At 36.4% G+C, this 20,246-nt stretch overlaps 2 long non-coding RNA genes across 4 annotated transcripts; both read left to right on the forward strand.

The window, feature by feature from the left end:
• Positions 1-6,629: 6,629 nt before the first annotated feature.
• On the forward strand, positions 6,630-10,736 carry LOC130956150 (uncharacterized). Of its 3 annotated transcripts, XR_009077019.1 has the most exons (10): positions 6,630-6,942; positions 7,469-7,545; positions 7,637-7,719; positions 8,215-8,300; positions 8,851-8,912; positions 9,426-9,507; positions 9,602-9,739; positions 10,224-10,283; positions 10,387-10,455; positions 10,583-10,736. It is a non-coding gene; the product is annotated as an uncharacterized LOC130956150 (long non-coding RNA). The 3 variants fall into 3 exon arrangements; XR_009077017.1 differs by having other exon boundaries at positions 7,469-7,719; XR_009077018.1 differs by lacking the exon at positions 9,426-9,507 and having other exon boundaries at positions 7,469-7,719.
• Positions 10,737-10,905: 169 nt separating this feature from the next.
• LOC130956152 (uncharacterized) lies at positions 10,906-12,699 on the forward strand. Its single transcript, XR_009077020.1, has 4 exons — positions 10,906-10,956; positions 11,355-11,509; positions 11,925-12,002; positions 12,264-12,699. It is a non-coding gene; the product is annotated as an uncharacterized LOC130956152 (long non-coding RNA).
• The last annotated feature ends 7,547 nt before the right edge of the window (positions 12,700-20,246 follow it).

Consider the following 20,246-nt stretch of genomic DNA (forward strand, 5'->3'; position numbering starts at 1 on the left):
TCTCAGTTGTACAAACACAAGCAATACAGACAAGTAATACACAAATAAGGTACAAGTAGAACAAGTAGCACGAAATCAGGTAACATAGCATATATGATATAGAAATCCAAAACAAATAGGCAAACCCAAACAATTCAAACATATGCAAATGATGTATGCCTGCCCTATGGCTGATGATATCATCGGTCGGTTATATAGCCAACCCGACACGTCCTGATAGCTAACCATGGACAGAAACACCCCTTGCGGAGCAAGTAGGTTTGAGCTACAACCCCCTTGCTACTACCCGCTCAGCCCAGAGCCAGTGGAACAACCACTACTGCGGCTACTACCTAGGCGGGTGTTTAACAGCTCAACCTGGAGCCAGTGGAACAACCACTACTGTGGCTACTACCCAGGCGTCACAATCTCTGACCTGGAGCAAGTGGGATGAACCACAACCCTTGCTACTGCCCAGGTATTTAAGCATTAACCCGGAGCAAGTGGGACGAGCTACAACCCTTGCTACTGCCCAGGTATCTTAAACATTAACCCGGAGCAAGTGGGACGAGCCACAACCCTTGCTACTGCCCAGGTATCTTAAACATTAACCCGGAGCAAGCGGGACGAACCACAACCCTTGCTACTGCCCAGGTATCTCAAACATATATTCATTCAATCTCAATTCATATTATCAATCCTCATTGTTATCAAATCTCAAACATTAACCTGGAGCAAGTGGGACGAACCACAACCCTTACTACTACCCAGGTATCACAAATACATTCATTCAAAACTCCATAATTAAACCCATTTATCATAAACATCCTTTTCCGTCTCACACCCGGAGCAAGTGGACAACGCCACTGCCTACTACCCGGGGTTACACATCACATTTCAACATCTTCCATTATTATCCATTTAACACATTCATTCATTAATCATATATGCAATTATTCTCAGCCATAATCAATAATGGCTTTGCCGTGACCCGGCAATAACTCAGCCATCCGGCTCATGGTCCAATCAGGAACCAGCCATTTATCAATAAATATAGCCCTTCGGCTCATGGCATACACGGTACTCCTACCATCATCCTCCATATCTCATATAATCATCGTTGATCGCCATTGATCATAACTTTTCCCCTTGCTTCACTCGCAAGTTACCACATCCCCTAGTTCCTTTTTCATTACTAAGCATATCATAATGATTTAATACATAAGGGGTGAGATCGGAGGCTTAAAAGTATGAGATTTGGCTTTTAAAACTCAAGTATCAACTTTGGCATGAAAACAGGGCCACGCGTACGCGTTCTCCACGCGCACGCGTGGATGGCCACAAAACTCATCGGCGCATACGCGCCATTCACGCGGACGCGCGGATTGAAAAATAGACAACGACGCGTAAGCGTCAACCACGCGTACGCGTGGGTACACTTGCGCCCCAAGCACAAGACTGGCACAACTCTGGCACAACTCTCGGAAAAATGGCTGGGCAATGGGTGCAGCGCATCGACGCGCACGCGCACACCACGCGCACGCGTGGATGGTGCCTTCTTGAAGAACGACGCGTACGCGCCAAGTGCGCCTACGCGTGGCAGGCCATTCTGCTAAAAATTTTCTAAGTTAAAAGCTGCAGAATTCACAGATTCAACCCCCAATCTTCCGACGGACATAACTTTCTCATTTTAAATCGTTTTTCACCCGTTCTTCGAACGGCATGGACATCCCGGATCCAATTTCATTTCTAAACAGATTTGGCACAAAACAAAGACCCGTAGTCCAAGTTATGTCCCGTCAAAGTATGCCCAAAAACCATGTTTTTCATATAAAACCACAAAGTGCCATTTTCAAAACAAGCCATTTTCAACTCCTTTCAAAATCAACCAAAACATGCCAATTTCAACCCTTTTTGAAACCAATCAAAATATACCAAAATCAACATCAAGCCTCCTCAACTCATACATTAACACTTTACCACGAATCACAAAACCATCATATAACCATCTTTACCCATTTCAAGCAAATGGCTAAATTACAAACATATCAACATGTCATACATCCTTCCTCATCTCAATTTCCAACAATACTATCTCCAATCAACCATCATTATACATAATCAATATCATAATCACTATCACGTGGTTTCACCCACAAATCAACCTTAATCATTCCTCAAGCATATATCACAATATATATACCTCTCATGCATCATCATACCATCAAGACATCAATAATCATAACCACATATATGACCACATAATATTTCTCAACCCAAAACCAAACATACTTCATCTACATAATTTCACCCTTCAACTCCTCAAACCTTATTATTCAACAATCAACCCAATCATTCGCATATTCATTATATGAAATTCATCCAATCACTTGTGTCATCATACAATGCACACGTCAACTTACCTCCCTTACCTCTTTCCGGCCTCCGGCCCAAAATTTACGGCCTCCGGCCTAATTTCACAATTTAAATGCATAAACCACAAATTAATACTCATTACCCAATACATCAAATTTTCAATACACCAAGCATACAAGGCCACACAATTCTCAACCTAATCATCAATTCACATTACATACCAACTATGCATATTAGCATCAACCATTTACACAATCCAAACTTAATCCTAGGGGCATCTAGCCTAGGAATTCTCATCACACCACACGGTACTTAAATGAAACTTAAACCGTACCTCTTGTAGCCAAATCAATTGAGTCTCTTCTTTGGAAGTCTCCACCAACCTTAGCCCCAAGCCTCACCAAAGCTCCTCAAGCAACACCAATCTCCCAATTGTGCACCAAGATCATCAAATACACTAACATAACCAATATCACATACATACATCAACCTAGGGCTCATAAAAATCACAAATCACAAGGGTTTGAGCACTTCTTACCTCAACCCATATTAAGTAGGGATAGAACCCACTTGGAATCCATGTTGGAGTATCCCTAAACACCCAAAATCATAAGATTTCAACACTAACTACCCAAAAACGTGTAACAGAGGGGAATTTCGAAAACTGGGCAGAGATGAATAGAATAATCACCACAAAACTTAGATAGAAATGTAGAGGATGAGAAGAGCGACGCGTGGCCGCAAACGGCTCGTCAATCGGAGCTCCGTAGCTCAAGTTATGGTGGTTTGAAGATCAAAGAGAGTTAGGTTTTCTCTCTTCTCTTCTCTCTTCTCAATTCAGCGCCCCACACACCTTCTTTAGGGCAAAATGAGCTAAAATGCTCATAACTAATATTTATATATGTTGGGTCTTGGGCCCACTTAGGCCCAGTTCACTTATTTTTATCCGTTGGCCCAATTTTGGACCAAAACCTTTAAGATTAGCGCTCTAAATCGCACTTCAAATATTTATACCTCCCCTAATTATAATTCCTCATTTCTTAATCCTATTTACTCATAATCAATTTTTTCAGCTGCAGTACCCGACAGGTCTCAGCCGGTACTGCCGGTCAAAATTCCACTGCGCGCTTTTACGCAGAAAACTATGTCTTCCGACTCGGAAAAACTCACTGAATCCAAATATCATATTTAAATTATCAAATTCCAATTGCCAAATCTTCCAAGCATATTCGCTCCTACTTAACTCATCATTTAATTAATTTCGGTTAGACCGGGTATTACAACGCTCCTCCTCCACACCGCCTCCTTCGTCAATGCAATTTTCATCTTCGCCACCTCTTTCACATTCTTTAAGTTAGTAGAGTTCTTTGTTTTCTATCTTTTCTTTTTTTTTTATGTTTAATAAAAGATTTTATCCTTTTAACTATACATAATTTGAATGTGCCTATAGTATTTTTTTTTGAAGTATTTATGTTAATATTTTTTTTGCATTACTCTGTTTAATTTAAAATTTCTTAGATTAATATAATTTAGATGTGTCAATACCTAATTTTAAATATGTTTATATTATTCATTTAATTTTGGATATATTTATGCTTTTAGATATTTTCTGTACAAGATTTATATGTCCTTTTATTTTAATAAATTATTTATTGTTCATATAATTCTTTCTACTTTCTGGTTTTTTTAAACGCTGCTTTTTTTTATTTTTCTTTGTATTCATAATTGTTAGGAAAATTGAGATTCAATAAGAATTTGTCTAACAGCAGAATCACCAAAAGTAATTTTTTCACAACTTTAGTAATTAAATAGGCAATACCAAAGATATTTCAAACAACAAATATAATGGCAGAAATTAAATAATCAAACACCAGAATTTTATCGTAGAAAAACCTAAAAAGATGGGCAAAAAATTTACGTGACCTAGTCCAGTAACTATCAAAATAATAGGGACACAATCAGTCTTTCTAGTAGTACTAGGACATCTCAACAATCAACAAAATACATCCTCAAAACTGATGGAATCAACATAAACTCTCTACAAAGTGGGTATCTCAAATCAGACAAAAGAAAAGGCAATACAACTAGCAAGTTATATCCTAAGGTTTATCTCTACACAAGGAATAACATACTAAAATTTCATAAGAAATAGAGTAAGTTTACCGGTTTAATTTGATCAAAATGGCATGCACTTTTTTTCCAAATTTCTTTTTCTCTTCTCCATCGAAGCCCTGCTTCGTCTTCTATCATTCAAAATGAATAAATCTTCTCTCTATCTCTCTCGTGGCTTTTGCCACTTATTTATTTATTTATTTTGTCTTTTAAAGTTGTGTGATCCCCACTTGAGGTTGGAGACCTATCAACAAATCTCTCCTTCATTAACTCAAGTGGAGTTAGGCTGCTCTACTAAGTCCGCCTTCTCTTTGCAGGAATCAAACTTCACTGCAAGTAAACTCTTAGTCATCATATCTGAACTATTATCATCAGTATGGAACTTCTCAAGTGCATATGACTTCATCTCAAGCGCTTGACGTATCCAATGATACCTCACCTCTATGTGCTTTGATCTGGAATGAAAAGTCAGATTCTTGTTGAGATGGATAGCATTCTGACTGTCACAAAATAACACAAACTTCTCTTGATTGATGCCTAACTCTTGAAAAAAAAAATTTCATCCATAAGAGTTCCTTAGAAGCTTCAACGATAGCATTGTATTTTGTCTCTATAGTAGACAAAGCAACACATTTTTGAAGTCGAGATTGTCACGACACAACTCCCCCTGCAAAAGTCATCATAACCATAAGTAGACTTTCTTGAATCAAGATCCCTAGCCATATCCACATCTGTGTAACCATCCAACACAACTTGGCCACTCCCAAAGCATAAACAAACTCTGAAAATGCCATTAAGGTATCTGAGAATTCACTTCACTTCTTGCCAGTGTTCCTTGCCAAGATTAGAGAGAAATTGACTAACAACTCTAAAGGCATGAGCAATATTTGGCCTGGTACAAACCATAGCATACATCAAACTGCCAACTGTAGATGCATATGGAATCTTCTTCATTTCTACTTTCTCTTTTTCAGTTGTAGGACATTGCTGCAAACTCAGTTTGAAATGATTAGCAAGTAGAGTATGAACAGGTTTGGAATTATTCATGCTATTCTCATATTACATCACAACATTCCTCTTCCACATCGCCTCGTCCGTCAACGCAATTCTCATATTCGCCGCCTCCTTTACGCTAGAAACATATTTTTTTAGCGCGCTCTTCCTCTTTCCCACCTCCTCTGCCCCAGAAGCGCGTCTTGTACATGCCTCTTCCCCACCATCTCTTTTACATTCTCTAGGTTAGTAGAGTTCTTTGTCTTTTATCTTTTCTGTTTTTTTTCGTTTAATAAAATATTTTATCCTTTTAACTATACATAATTTTAGATGTGCCTGTAGTGTTTTTTTATTTTTTTGGTGTATCTATGTTAATATTTTTTTTGTATTATTCTGTTTAATTTGAAATCTGTTAGATTAATGTAATTTAGATGTGCCAATATCTAATTTTAAATGTGTTTATGTTATTCATTTAATTTTAGATATATTTGTATTTTTGGATATTTTCTGTACAAGATTTTTGTGTTTTTTTTACTTTAACTAATTATTTATTGTTCATATAATTCTTTCTACCTTCTGAGTTTTCTTAAACGTTGCTTTTTTATTTTTTTTCATTCATAATTATATGGCTAAGAAATAACAAATGGAGTTTTCATTTTGGAGGAATTTTTTTCTTTTTCTCTGTTCTCTTTTTATTTGGATTTTGTTTCATAAAAAATCATTTTGTTAATTTTTGTAGGTTTATTTAATATCTCATTTTGATGTCTGAAAGTCTAATGTTATACTTAACTTAAATAATAGATGTACAAGATATTTTAGTACAACACATTATTAAATTCTTAAATGAAACACTACTAGAAAATTAGTTATTACAGACGGATATTTTCGACGGATTTTATCCCACTGAAATATAGACGGAATTTCAGAGGGATTTTTTTGTCGGAAAACAAAAAAATAAATTAGCATAAATTACAGACGGAAAAGAAAATCCGTCTATAATTCCGTCGAAAAAATTAATTTTTTTTTCTGTAAAATGATTACAGACGAATTTTCCGTATGTAATTAAATAGACAAAACGTGCATTTTATTAAATTATTACAGATGGAAAATCCGTCAGTAATTTAAATAAAATCCATCAGAAATATTGAAGATTAACTCCATTCACTCGCCATTCAGACCTAGTTTTTGAACGCTGTAGTCTTCTAACTCCCAGGTTCATTTCAATTTTTCACGTTTTCCTTCCTCCCTGCCTTCTCTCTCCGTTGAAGATGTCACGTCCTCCGCTGTCACCGCCGCCGCGGCTCGCATCGCACGAGCTCCCTCCGTCGCCCTCATCGCGTTTGCTCCCTTCGTTGCCATCGTCGTACGACCTCTCTCCGCCGTGCTCTTGTCTTACGAGCTCCTTCCGCGCCGCTCTCGTCACTGCTTCTTCTCTCCTCGCCGGAGGTTTGTCATCATCTCTTTTCGTCGCCGTTAGTTCAGGTAGGCCTCCGCCTCCTTCTCGTCCATATCCCTAACCCCTTCCATTGTGATTCTATTCTGATTTCATTATCCCTAGCCCTAGCCCTGTCCCTTCCCTGTTGCTGCTGCTAATTTCACAGAAAAATAAAAATAATACGAATTAACTTCATTCATTTTTTAATTTGTTGAGATATCGAGATCTGTTCTTAATTAACTTAAAATTACTGATAAGTTTCTACAAATATATTGAGATATTGAGATATTGAGATCTGCAATAGTTGAGATATTGAGATATTGAGATCTACAATACGTTATGCTTTCAGGTTATTTTCATTCAGATTTTATCTATATATTTGATTAATTCAGTTAAATTGTAGTTGTTTAGAGTTAAGGATTTTGATTCAGATTTTCTCTATATATTTGATTAATTTTGATTGAGATTATGCCTCATGTTTAATTGGGTTAAGAGAAGACCTCAAAAGAATGTTAAATAGAAGTAAATAAATTTATCTGAAACCTTTGTTCCCCTGTTTACCTGACTTTGAAGAGTGGGTTAGAAAGTGAGAGAGCTTAGAAGAAGAGAAATGCAATTTGAAATTGTTAGAAGAAGGTGCACCCCAACAGGTAAAATGTATAGAGTAAGCAAAGTTAATTAATTAATTATTGTAATTAAGTAATGGTTGCTTCTCTTCACCAAGACGTGATACTTTTTCAGCCGGTCTAAGAGTCCTTGTTGTTGATGATGACCCAACATGGCTTAGGATCCTTGAAAAGATGCTCAAAATTGTTCCTATGAAGGTTCTTGTTCTTGCTACTCTTTCTTTCAACTCATCACTAACTATATATGCCACTCTTCTTATCTTATTTATATATTATGTGCTAAGTTTGAAGTAATAATTAATTGTTGCGCTATGGACTATGCTTCTCCATAATTGATAATATGAAAATTTCTTGATTGCCTTTAATGATATTTTTGGGTCTAAGTTACTATCTGAATTTTACTGTGTTATGTTAATAGAAATGATCTAACATGTTAAAATTGAGAATATTTTAATATTTTTTCATTTTATTTAATCTTTTTTATAAAAATAAATTTTTTAAGATTATTTTATTTTGTTTTTTACTTGATAACTTAGTCATTTGAGGTTTCAAGATAAGTTTTATTTTATAAGAAACGAAAAAGTTGGGTAATTGAAATCAGAACAATTTATAAGTTAGTGATTCTATTCTCTGTTACCATATGTTTACCAAAAGAAGTTCTCTTATTGAATTTCATGCTTGTTAATCTTTCAGCCATGAGTATTAACTGTCGTTTTGCTTGGGAGCTGAGATTGATTTGAGGTCACATCCATGTATTTGTTCTTGGTTTTGCTTTGACGGTAAGGTTTACATTTCTTGTCAATTTTTCTTCTTTTTGTAAATTTCAAGTTTTGGTTTATTGTTTTAAACCTTTATTGGAGCTAAAAATGGCACTTTTCTGGATGAATCTTGGTCTAAGATCGAAAGATGTTGAAGGTCTTATTTGATTTTCTACCTGGGAAACTGAAGACTTGATGAGTGCTTCATCTGATTTTTGTGGACCAGTCTTGTGCGGGTTTATCAATTTATTTTTTCTTTCTTTGTTAATGTATAATTTCTGGAATTTCTTTCCCTTCTTCGTTCAGCTCTGATCCATGTCAAGAGCTGTTGAGAGTGTTTGCTGTTTCATAGTTCTGATTTAAAATCATAGATTCTGAATTCTGGGGTTTTTGTTATGTTGCCTGCATGACAGAATGTGCATCTGAAGTCACTTTTCCACTTTGGTTTTGGCCTTTTTGTTACATAATACTTGAATCTGCAGTTGTAGCACTTGGTCTAATATTTGATTTAGTCCTGTTATTTGTACTCATTCTTTTGATCTTGTATCTCTTGTTGGATTTTTGTTTGAAGATTGACAACCCCCAAGAAATTACCCATTCGTGGAGACTAAATTTTCTGTTCCCCTATGAAAGGTATCATATTATATTTCTTGTATCCCCTTCTCTCGTTGTTAGAAATGTTGCTCCCCTTTTCAGTTTTTATTATATATTAAAATTCAAGGGCTGCATTAAAAATAGCTTCTGCATTGAGGTTCAAATTGGCATTATATACTTAACTATATATAAGGCAAATATTGCATGGCTGACTCCCAGTAAAGAGAAAAGAAAAGAAAAGATATTGTATGAAGTGAACGTGTTTCATCGTTTAGCTTCTTGTTTTTTAATTTATTTTCATGTGTTGTGCAGCATTGTCATTATGAGTAATCACAGTTTTATATTAGTTAGTTAAATAGTTACTGTTTTTTATCTTGTTTTTTGTAAGATAAGTCTGTGATGTATCTATATATATTATCACTGCTACTCATACTAATAAGAACATTAATAATCTACTTTTTATTTTGTAGAAAATAGGTGAACAACCAAGAATTAACATACCTAATTAAATAGTTCATATAATTTTATTTGATCTACTTTTTTATTTTGTAGTTTGATTTCATGTTTATTGCATTGATTTGGAAGTTTGATTTTGCACCCTTTATGGTGTTGATCATTGCCATACTAAATGATGGTAAGATAATATTGTGCTGAATGACCTTCATATAGTTTGCTTGGACTGTTGTGTGATTTTCTAATGATATTTTCCTTCACCATTATCCCTTTAGGTACCATTATGACAATATCTAAGGATAGAGTGAAACCATTCCCACAACCTGATAGCTGGAAATTGAAGCGATATTTGCTACTGGTATTGGATTGTTGTGTGATTTTTCTGGCTTATGAAAGACACTGACTTCTTCTCGGTAATCAATTTAATTTCACATTTATTTCAGTATATTTGATTGTATGTAGAAACCAGTAGGGATGAGCTCTATTATAAATTTATACATTAGATACATCTATGAAAAGTTTACATGTTATCACCTACTAGTGGAAATTGTGACAGTATATACTAACTGGAGCTTTGCAAGAATTAAGGAAATGGGATGGGATTAGACTGGTGTAATCTGGCTCTACAGTTTAGTGACCTATGTGCCTCTTGATTTGCTTAAATTTGTGATTATATATCTATCTATTGTTTATTTAGTTTTTTTTTTATATTAATATTTTTAATAAATATGATGTAAAGAAAATTGGTTATAGTAAAGAGAAATGGTATTATAACAAAGGATACAAATATGTCATGTGTGTTGGACAACAGTTATCTGTTTTCAAGTGCTCTGCATCTTTTATTCATCCATTATTGACAATGAATCCAAGATCTTGAAGTTTTGTTATCTATTACAGGAGCTATTAACAAGGCACAAATCCACCGTCTCTGAATTTCTTTCCAAGAATTATGATTGGGTAAGTGAATCAATGAATATGAAAGCAAAATTATCTTTTCAATCAATGTATTAAGTATTAACATATCATTAGCTAAAATATGCTACTATCTATCTCATTTCAGTTTTTTGAAGAGTACAATACTCGATTGCTAGAATCTAACAGTTATTTCACTAGACGACTTGCCATTAAGGTACACACTGAAATTTCTGCCTAGAATGAATATAATGTACCTTTATTGATTCATTAAATCATGTATATAATGTTTGGAATGCCATCTTCTTAATCTTGATCATAGTTAAAACTTTACATGATATCAGTTATTGGCGGATATGTTACTGGATCGCTCCAATTCTGCTACAATGGTTCGGTATGTGGCCGAGTATTACTCTCCTCGAGCAAAGGAACGGTGGTGCTTGTCTTTGTATAATAATGTTAGGCATCATGCACTTGGTGTTTTCCCTTAGGCATCTATGGCAAGTCACTCCGCTTGTTATTTAAATTTTCTATTAATTATTTCAATGTCTGAAAATTGAATTTACTTGGATTACTATTTTTTGTCTGCACCATGCTCTGCCCTTTTAATTTATTTTTACTTTTGACATATAGATAATCTGACATGAATTTTTTAATTTCCCCCAAAAGGATGCATGGCAGTGCGACATATGTGGTTCTAAATCTAGAAGGGGATTTGGTAAGGAACCGAGAACGTTATTTTGTTATTTTGCAATGCTGCAAGTGAGAACATACGTGATATTGTGATTGTAGAAATTTATCTGATAATTCTGTTTATTGTCTAGTCTGTAAGTTTGACTTTTTGGCTGAAAAGTATTACTCCAGTGCAATCACTACTAACCAGTAATTGGATTATGAATATTGTAGTAAATAATAATCTTCAGTCTAAACTTGAAAAATTAAAGAACTAGAACTGACCGCATTGAATGCAAACAGTGATAAGCAAATATAATAATCAGTGAGTGGTTAGATTATCTGAACTCAGAATGTACTTGTATGTGATATTATGAGCATGTTTCTTTGAATTCTTTAATCTTATTGATGTAATAATATTTACATTCTGGATCTGTGTAACAGAGGCAACTTTTGAAGTGCTCCCTAATGACATCAAATTTGGTAGTGGAGTAATTGATGAGCTTCTCTTTTTGGAGTTGCCACGCGAACAAAGATTTCCTTATGTTAAAATTTTTGGAAAGCAACGAGGGTGATCCTGAGTTACTTGTTTTCATTCCGTAAGTTTCTATTGTCTAAACAGTGAAGCCTTTTGTGTTTTGTGAATGCTGAACTGGCAGTTCTCATGTTTTAATATGCTATATTGACTATATTTTTTATTTTACTGTTATTATATATATACTGCATATTCATGAAGTTTATTGCATATAGATTTTTATTTTTATTGTATTATTTTGATAAATATACTGTTCGACAGTTTATGACTGCTAGAAGGCCAAAGGCCAAGATTATTTATTTAATTTTTTGGGGAGAGACTTCCTTTCATCCTAGTGGTTTTCCATTGCATTCCAGCCATGAAATTCTACATGTTTCCGTGTTCAACTTTCTGCTAAAAGCATTAATGGTACTTACTTTTTCTTTTTTATCCTATCAGTTCTTATGTAACCTTTTCTTTTTGGATTCTTTGTGAAATAGATTTACTTCAGATGTCAAAATTAAAAACATATCCATAGTAGGCAGAGTTGATGGGACAAGTCCTGCTAAAATGAGAGCGTAAGTTGTTTGGTTTTTTGGAGCAGCTTTTCCATTTAGGTGCCTTCCCTTTGCAAGTGGAATTTGGTAGTAATTCCTGAAAATAATATTTTAAGTTCATAGATAAGTATTAGCCACCACAACTTTTTGCTCTTTTAGATTTGCCTTGCTGCTTTATTGAGCTTTTGATTGCTCTTTTGGACTTGTCTTGCCTTACTTGACAGATGCACCAAAATGATTCAATATATACTAGCTAAATTGTGTATCCCAAAACGCTTTCAGGTAGTCCACAAAAACGATCCTTTAGGAAGAGATGTTGAGCTCTTTCGTCGGCATTATTACGCTCCAGGTCAAGTTGGTCCAGCCTCTATGGGTATACTCCTGCTGACTGATCGAAAGTAGCGTTTTTGTCTAATGGTTTATTTGTCGAGGAGATGTATTTGTCAATGGCTCTGAGCAAGTCACCATCATGCAATCTAAAAGGAATAGGATCAATATAAAATCTTGTTTGTTTAAATTGTTGAAAATGAAGGAACTAGTAGTGTCAATGAGTAATGTAAATAGTTATAGTTCTATCAATAGTTTATTTTTTTGGGTACCTTTTTATGATAGTCAGATATTGGCCAATGATGTTGAAAAATAACATCCAATTTTATAGGTATCATGTAATGAATATTATGTTTATCTGTATAATTTTTGGTCTCTTTTTTTTTTTCAATTTACAGTGTGTTTGATGGAGGAAATTTAAAAAATAAACCTAAAGTATTCATTTTGCAATGGAAAAATTTAAAAAAATTTCTATTTTACTTTACCGATGAAATTACAGACGGATTTTCTGTCTGTAATCCTAATGTGAGGTGATTTTCCAAGGTTCAAATTACAGACGAAAAATTTGTCGGAAAATTCGTCTGTAATTACAGACGAAAAATCCGTCGAAAAATCTGTCTGTAATTACAGACGGAAAATCCGTCTGAAAATCCGTCTGTAATTACAGACGGAAAATCTGTCGGAAAGTCCGTCGCCTTTGGGAAATGGATACAAAATTTACAGAGGGAAAATCCGTCGGTAACTGTTAAAAATCCGTCTGTAATTTTTCGACGGAAAAAAAATCCGTCGGTAAATAATTTCTGACGGGGCTTTTACAGAGGGACAAAATCCGTCGGTAATTTTGTTGGTAACCAAAAATCCGTCTGTAATAAAGACTAAATCCGTCTGTAAATCTGTCTGTATTAATCCATTTTCTAGTTGTGAAATAATTAAAGGATCAAAGTTATATACATGCATTGTGCACAAAAATATGGCAAGTAAGCCTTTTATTTGTATTAGTATATGGAGTATATAATAAGAATAGAATTGTTGTTGTATATAGTTATTAAGATTTTTTTATTTGTTTTATTAGATTTTAATTAATTTTTTTTATATTTTTTATGAAAATTTTATAACTAATCAAGTATTTGAAATTGTGTTAGTATTTTTGTGTGTTTCTAAGAGTTTTTATCTTAAAATAACCAAAACTTAAAGTATTTTTTAACAAGAAAATACAAATACGATTCAAGGAAGGTCCAACTTTGCCCAAAAGGTATTGATGTGAAGGAAATTGTCGGTTTAGAATTTCTTTTCGGTAAAAGAAATTGTTTCGTTGCAAGTATAGTTCCAAACCGACCAATAACCTTCAATTAAAGTTTAATTTTGTTTATCACAAGTGCAAACCAATAAAAATATCGAGAGTATTAGATCTCGGATCGTCTCTTAAAGGAATTGCGATTAGGTATTGGTGCACGAAATTGTGATCACTACAACTTCGCACAACTAACCAGCAAGTGCACTGGGTCGTCCAAGTAATACCTTACGCAAGTAAGGGTCGATCCCACAGAGATTGTTGGTATGAAGCAAGCTATGGTCACCTTGTAAATCTCAGTCAGGCAGACTCAAATGGGTATAGTGATAAACGAATAAAACATAAAGATAAAGATAGAGATACTTATGTATATCATTGGTGAGAGCTTCAGATAAGCGAATGAAGATGCCTTCCCTTCCGTCTCTCTGCTTTCTTACTGTCTTCATCCAATCCTTCTTACTCCTTTCCATGGCAAGCTTATGCAAGGGTTTCGCCGTTGTCAATGGCTACCTCCCATCCTCTCATTGGAAATACGTCCCTGATGCTCTGTCACAGCATCGGCTATCCATCTGTCGGTTCTCAATCAGGCCGGAATAGAATCCAGTGATTCTTTTGCGTCTGTCACTAACGCCCCGCCCTCAGGAGTTTGAAGCACGTCACAGTCATTCAATCATTGAATCCTACTCAGAATACCACAGACAAGGTTTAGACCTTCCGGATTCTCTTGAATGCCGCCATCAGTTCTCGCCTATACCACGAAGATTCCGGTTAAAGAATCCAAGAGATATTCACTAAGCCTCGTATGCTTGTAGAACAAGAATGGTTGTCAGTCACCTTGTTCATGAGTGAGAATGATGATGAGTGTCACGGATCATCACATTCATCAAGTTGAAGAACAAGTGATATCTTGGACAAAGAACAAGCGGAATTGAATAGAAGAACAATAGTAATTGCATTAATACTCGAGGTACAGCAGAGCTCCACACCTTAATCTATGGTGTGTAGAAACTCCACCGTTGAAAATACATAAGAACAAGGTCTAGGCATGGCCGTGAGGCCAGCCTCCCAATGATCTAAGAACTAGATGTCCGAAGATAGCTACCAAGATGAAAAATACAATAGTAAAAGGTCCTACTTATAGAAAACTAGTAGCCTAGGGTGTACAGAGATGAGTAAATGACATAAAAATCCACTTCCGGGCCCACTTGGTGTGTGCTTGGGCTGAGCAATGAAGCATTTTCGTGTAGAGACTCTTCTTGGAGTTAAACGCCAGCTTTTATGCCAGTTTGGGCGTTTAACTCCCATTTAGGTGCCAGTTCCGGCGTTTAACGCTGGAATTCCTGAGGGTGACTTTGAACGCCGGTTTGGGCCATCAAATCTTGGGCAAAGTATGGACTATCATATATTGCTGGAAAGCCCAGGATGTCTACTTTCCAACGCCGTTGAGAGCGCGCCAATTGGGCTTCTGTAGCTCCAGAAAATCCACTTCGAGTGCAGGGAGGTCAGAATCCAACAGCATCTGCAGTCCTTTTGAGTCTCTGGATCAGATTTTTGCTCAGATCCCTCAATTTCAGCCAGAAAATACCTGAAATCACAGAAAAACACACAAAATCATAGTAAAGTCCAGAAAAGTGAATTTTAACTAAAAACTAATAAAAATATACTAAAAACTCAACTCAAACTACCAAAAACATACTAAAAACAATGCCAAAAAGCGTACAAATTATCCGCTCATCACAACACCAAACTTAAATTGTTGCTTGTCCCCAAGCAAATGAAAATCAAATAAGATAAAAAGAAGAGAATATACTATAGACTCCAAACTATCAATGAAACTTAGCTCCAAATTAGATGAGCGGGACTAGTAGCTTTTTGCCTCCGAACAGCTTTGGCATCTCACTTTATCCTCTGAGGTTCAGAATGATTGGCTTCTTTAGGAACTCAGAATCCAGATAGTGTTATTGATTCTCCTAGTTAAGTATGATGATTCTTGAACACAGCTACTTTTTGAGTCTTGGCTGTGGCCCAAAGCACTCTGTCTTCCAGTATTACCACCGGATACATACATGCCACAGACACATAATTGGGTGAACCTTTTCAGATTGTGACTCAGCTTTGCTAGAGTCCCCAATGAGAGGTGTCCAGGGTTCTTAAGCACACTCTTATTGCCTTGGATCACAACTTTATTTCTTTCTTTTTCTTTCTTTTTCTTTCTTTTTCTTTTTCTCCCTTTTTTTTCGTTTTTTTTTTGTATTCACTGCTTTTTCTTGCTTCAAGAATCATTTTTATGATTTTTTCAGATCCTCAGTAACATGTCTCCTTTTTCATCATTCTTTCAAGAGCCAACAATTTTAACATTCATGAACAACAAATTCAAAAGACATATGCACTGTTCAAGCATACATTCAGAAAACAAAAAGTATTGTCACCACATCAAACTAATTAAGCTAGTTTTAAAGATGAATTTGAAATTCTGTACTTCTTGTTCTTTTGTAATAAAAACAGTTTTCATTTAAGAAAGGTGATGGATTCATATTCATAGCTTTAAGGCATAGACACTAAGACACTAATGATCATAAGACACAAACATAGACAAACATAAGCATGAAAATTTCGAAAAACAGAAAAACAAAGAACAAAGAAATTAAAAAACGGGTCCACCTTAGTGATGGCGGCTTGTTCTTCCTCTTGAAGATCCTATGGAGTGCTTGAGCTCCTCAATGTCTCTTCCTTGTCTTTATTGCTCCTCTCTCATGATTCTTTGATCTTCTCTAATTTCATGGAGGAAAATGGAGTGTTCTTGGTGCTCCACCCTTAGTTGTCCCATGTTGGAACTCAATTCTCCTAGGGAGGTGTTGATTTGCTCCCAATAGTCTTGTGGAGGAAAGTGCATCCCTTGAGGTATCTCAGGGATCTCTTGATGAGAGGGGTCTCTTGTTTGCTCCATCATTCTCTTAGTGATGGGCTTGAGGTCATGCCTTCTCAGTTGAACCGGCTTTGGATGCCATAAATGGTTATGGAAAAACAAAAAGCAATGCTTTTACCACACCAAACTTAAAAGGTTTGCTCGTCCTCGAGCAAAAGAAGAAAGAAGAGAGTAGAAGAAGAAGGGAGTGGCTTTGTGTTTCGGCCATAGAGGGGGAGAAGTGGTGTTTAGGTGGTGTGAAAATGAAGGAGTGAAGAAGGGTTTATGGGGAAGAGGTATTGAGGTGATTGGTGAATGGGTGAAGAAGAAGAGAGAGTGTGGTGGGTTGGTGGGGATCCTGCGGGGTCCACAGATCCTGAGGTGTCAAAGAAAAGTCATCCCTGCACCAAATGGCAATCAAAATCACGTTTTGTGCCAAATCTGGCGTTAAACGCCGGGCTGGTGCCCCTTTCTGGCGTTTAACGCCAGGTTCTTGCCCTTTCCTGGCGTTTAACGCCAGTCTGGTGCCCCTTTCTGGCGTTAAACGCCCAGAATTGTGCCAGACTGGGCGTTAAACGCCCAATTGCTAGCCTCACTGGCGTTTAAACGCCAGTGAGATCTTCCTCCAGGGTGTGCTATTTTTCTTCCTGTTTTTCATTCTGTTTTTGCTTTTTCAATTGATTTTGTGACTTCTTATGATCATCAACCTACAAAAAACATAAAATAACAAAGGAAAATAGATAAAATATAATCATTGGGTTGCCTCCCAACAAGCGCTTCTTTAATGTCAGTAGCTTGACAGAGGACTCTCATGGAGCCTCACAGATACTCAGAGCAATGTTGGGACCTCCCAACACCAAACTTAGAGTTTGAATGTGGGGGTTCAACACCAAACTTAGAGTTTGGTTGTGGCCTCCCAACACCAAACTTAGAGTTTGACTGTGGGGGCTCTGTTTGTCTCTGATTTGAGAGAAGCTCTTCATGCTTCTTCTCCATGGTGACAGAGGGGTATCCTTGAGCCTTAAACACAAAGGATTCTTCATTCACTTGAATGATCAGTTCACCTCCATCAACATCAATCACAGCCTTTGCTGTGGCTAGGAAGGGTCTGCCAAGGATGATAGATTCATCCATGCACTTCCCAGTCTCTAGGACTACGAAATTAGTAGGAATGTAATGGTCTTCAATCTTCACCAGAACATCCTCTATAAGTCCATGAGCTTGTTTTCTTGAGTTGTCTGCCATCTCTAGTGAGATTCTTGCAGCTTGTACCTCAAAGATCCTTAGCTTCTCCATTACAGAGAGAGGCATGAGGTTTACACTTGACCCTAGGTCACACAGAGCCTTCTTGAAGGTCATGGTGCCTATGGTACAAGGTATGGAAAATTTCCCAGGATCTTGTCTCTTTGGAGGTAATTTCTGCCTAGACAAGTCATCCAGTTCTTTGGTGAGCAAAGGGGGTTCTTTCTCCCAAGTCTCATTTCCAAATAACTTGTCATTTAGCTTCATGATTGCTCCAAGGTATTTAGCAACTTGCTCTTCAGTGACATACTCCTCCTCTTCAGAGGAAGAATACTCATCAGAGCTCATGAAAGGCAGAAGTAAGTCCAATGGAATCTCTATGGTCTCATTTTGAGCCTCAGATTCCCATTGTTCCTCATTGGGGAACTCATTGGAGGTCAGTGCACGCCCATTGAGGTCTTCCTCAGTGGCGTTCACTTCCTCTCTTCCCTCTCTAGATTCGGCCATGGTTATGGCTTTGCACTCTCCTTTTAGATTTTCTTCTGTATTGTTTGGGAGAGTACTAGGAGGGAGTTCAGTAATTTTCTTGCTCAGCTGTCCCACTTGTGCCTCCAAATTTCTGATGGAGGACCTTGTTTCAGTCATGAAACTTTGAGTGGTCTTAATTAGATCAGAGACCATGGTTGCTAAGTCAGAGGGGTTCTGCTTAGAGTTCTCTGTCTGTTGCTGAGAAGATGATGGAAAAGGCTTGCCATTGCTAAACCTGTTTCTTCCACCATTATTGTTGTTGAAACCTTGTTGAGGTCTCTCTTGATTCTTCCATGAGAAATTTGGGTGATTTCTCCATGAAGAATTATAGGTGTTTCCATAGGGTTCTCCTAGGTAATTCACCTCTTCCATTGAAGGGTTCTCAGGATCATAAGCTTCTTCTTCAGATGAAGCATCCTTAGTACTGACTGGTGTATTTTGCATTCCAGACAGACTTTGAGAAATCAAATTGACTTGTTGAGTCAATATCTTGTTCTGAGCCAGTATGGCATTCAGAGCATCAATCTCAAGAACTCCTTTCTTCTGACTTGTCCCATTGTTCACAGGATTCCTTTCAGAAGTGTACATGAATTGATTATTTGCAACCATTTCAATGAGTTCCTGAGCCTCTGTAGGCGTCTTCTTCAGATGAAGAGATCCTCCAGCAGAGCTATCCAAAGACATCTTGGATAGTTCAGAGAGACCATCATAGAAAATACCTATGATGCTCCATTCAGAAAGCATGTCTGAAGGACATTTTCTTATTAATTGTTTGTATCTTTCCCAAGCTTCATAGAGGGATTCTCCTTCCTTCTGTCTGAAGGTTTGGACTTCCACTCTAAGCTTACTCAATTTTTGAGGTGGAAAGAACTTTGCCAAGAAGGCATTGACTAGCTTTTCCCATGAGTCCAGACTTTCTTTAGGTTGTGAGTCCAACCAAGTCCTAGCTCTGTCTCTTACAGCAAAAGGGAATAGCATCAGTCTGTAGACCTCAGGGTCAACCCCATTAGTCTTGACTGTGTCACAGATTTGCAAGAACTCAGCTAAAAACTGATGAGGATCTTCCATTGGAAGTCCATGGAACTTGCAATTCTGTTGCATTAGAGAAACTAATTGAGGCTTAAGCTCAAAGTTGTTTGCTCCAATGGCAGGGATAGAGATGCTTCTCCCATAGAAGTCGGGAGTAGGTGCAGTAAAGTTACCAAGCACCTTCCTTGCATTGTTGGCATTGTTGTTATTTTCGGCTGCCATGGGTTCTTCTTCTTTGAAGATTTCTGTTAGGTCCTCTACAGAGAGTTGTGCCTTAGCTTCTCTTAGCTGTCGCTTCAAGGTCCTTTCAGGTTCAGGGTCAGCTTCAACAAGAATGCCTTTGTCTTTGTTCCTGCTCATATGAAAGAGAAGAAAACAAGAAAATATGGAATCCTCTATGTCACAGTATAGAGATTCCTTGAGGTGTCAGAGGAAAAGAAAATTAGAAGGCAGAAGTAGAAAATTCGAACTTATCAAAGAAGATGGAGTTCGAATTTTACATTAAGGGATAGTGTTAGTCCAAAAATAGAAGGATGTGAGAAAAAGGGAAGTAATTTTCGAAAATTAAGTAAAAGATTAAAAACATTTTGAAAAACACTAATTGATTTTCGAAAATAAGAGTGGGGAAGAAATCAAGTGATTTTTTTGAAAAAGATTTTGAAATTAGAAATAAAAAAGATTTGATTGAAAACTTATTTTGAAAAAGATGTGGTTTAAGAAGATATGATTTGAAAACAATTTTAAAAAGATATGATTTGAAAAACAATTTAAAAAGATTTGATTTTAAAAATTAATGACTTGCCTAACAAGAAAAGATATGATTCAAACATTAAACCTTTCTCAACAGAAAAGGCAACTAACTTGAGATGTTCAATCAAATCATTAATTGTTAGTAAGTATCTTTGAAAAAGGAAAGAAATTGATTTTGAAAACATTTGATTGA

This window comes from Arachis stenosperma, chromosome 10, assembly GCF_014773155.1.
Source record: "Arachis stenosperma cultivar V10309 chromosome 10, arast.V10309.gnm1.PFL2, whole genome shotgun sequence".
NCBI lineage: Eukaryota > Viridiplantae > Streptophyta > Magnoliopsida > Fabales > Fabaceae > Arachis > Arachis stenosperma.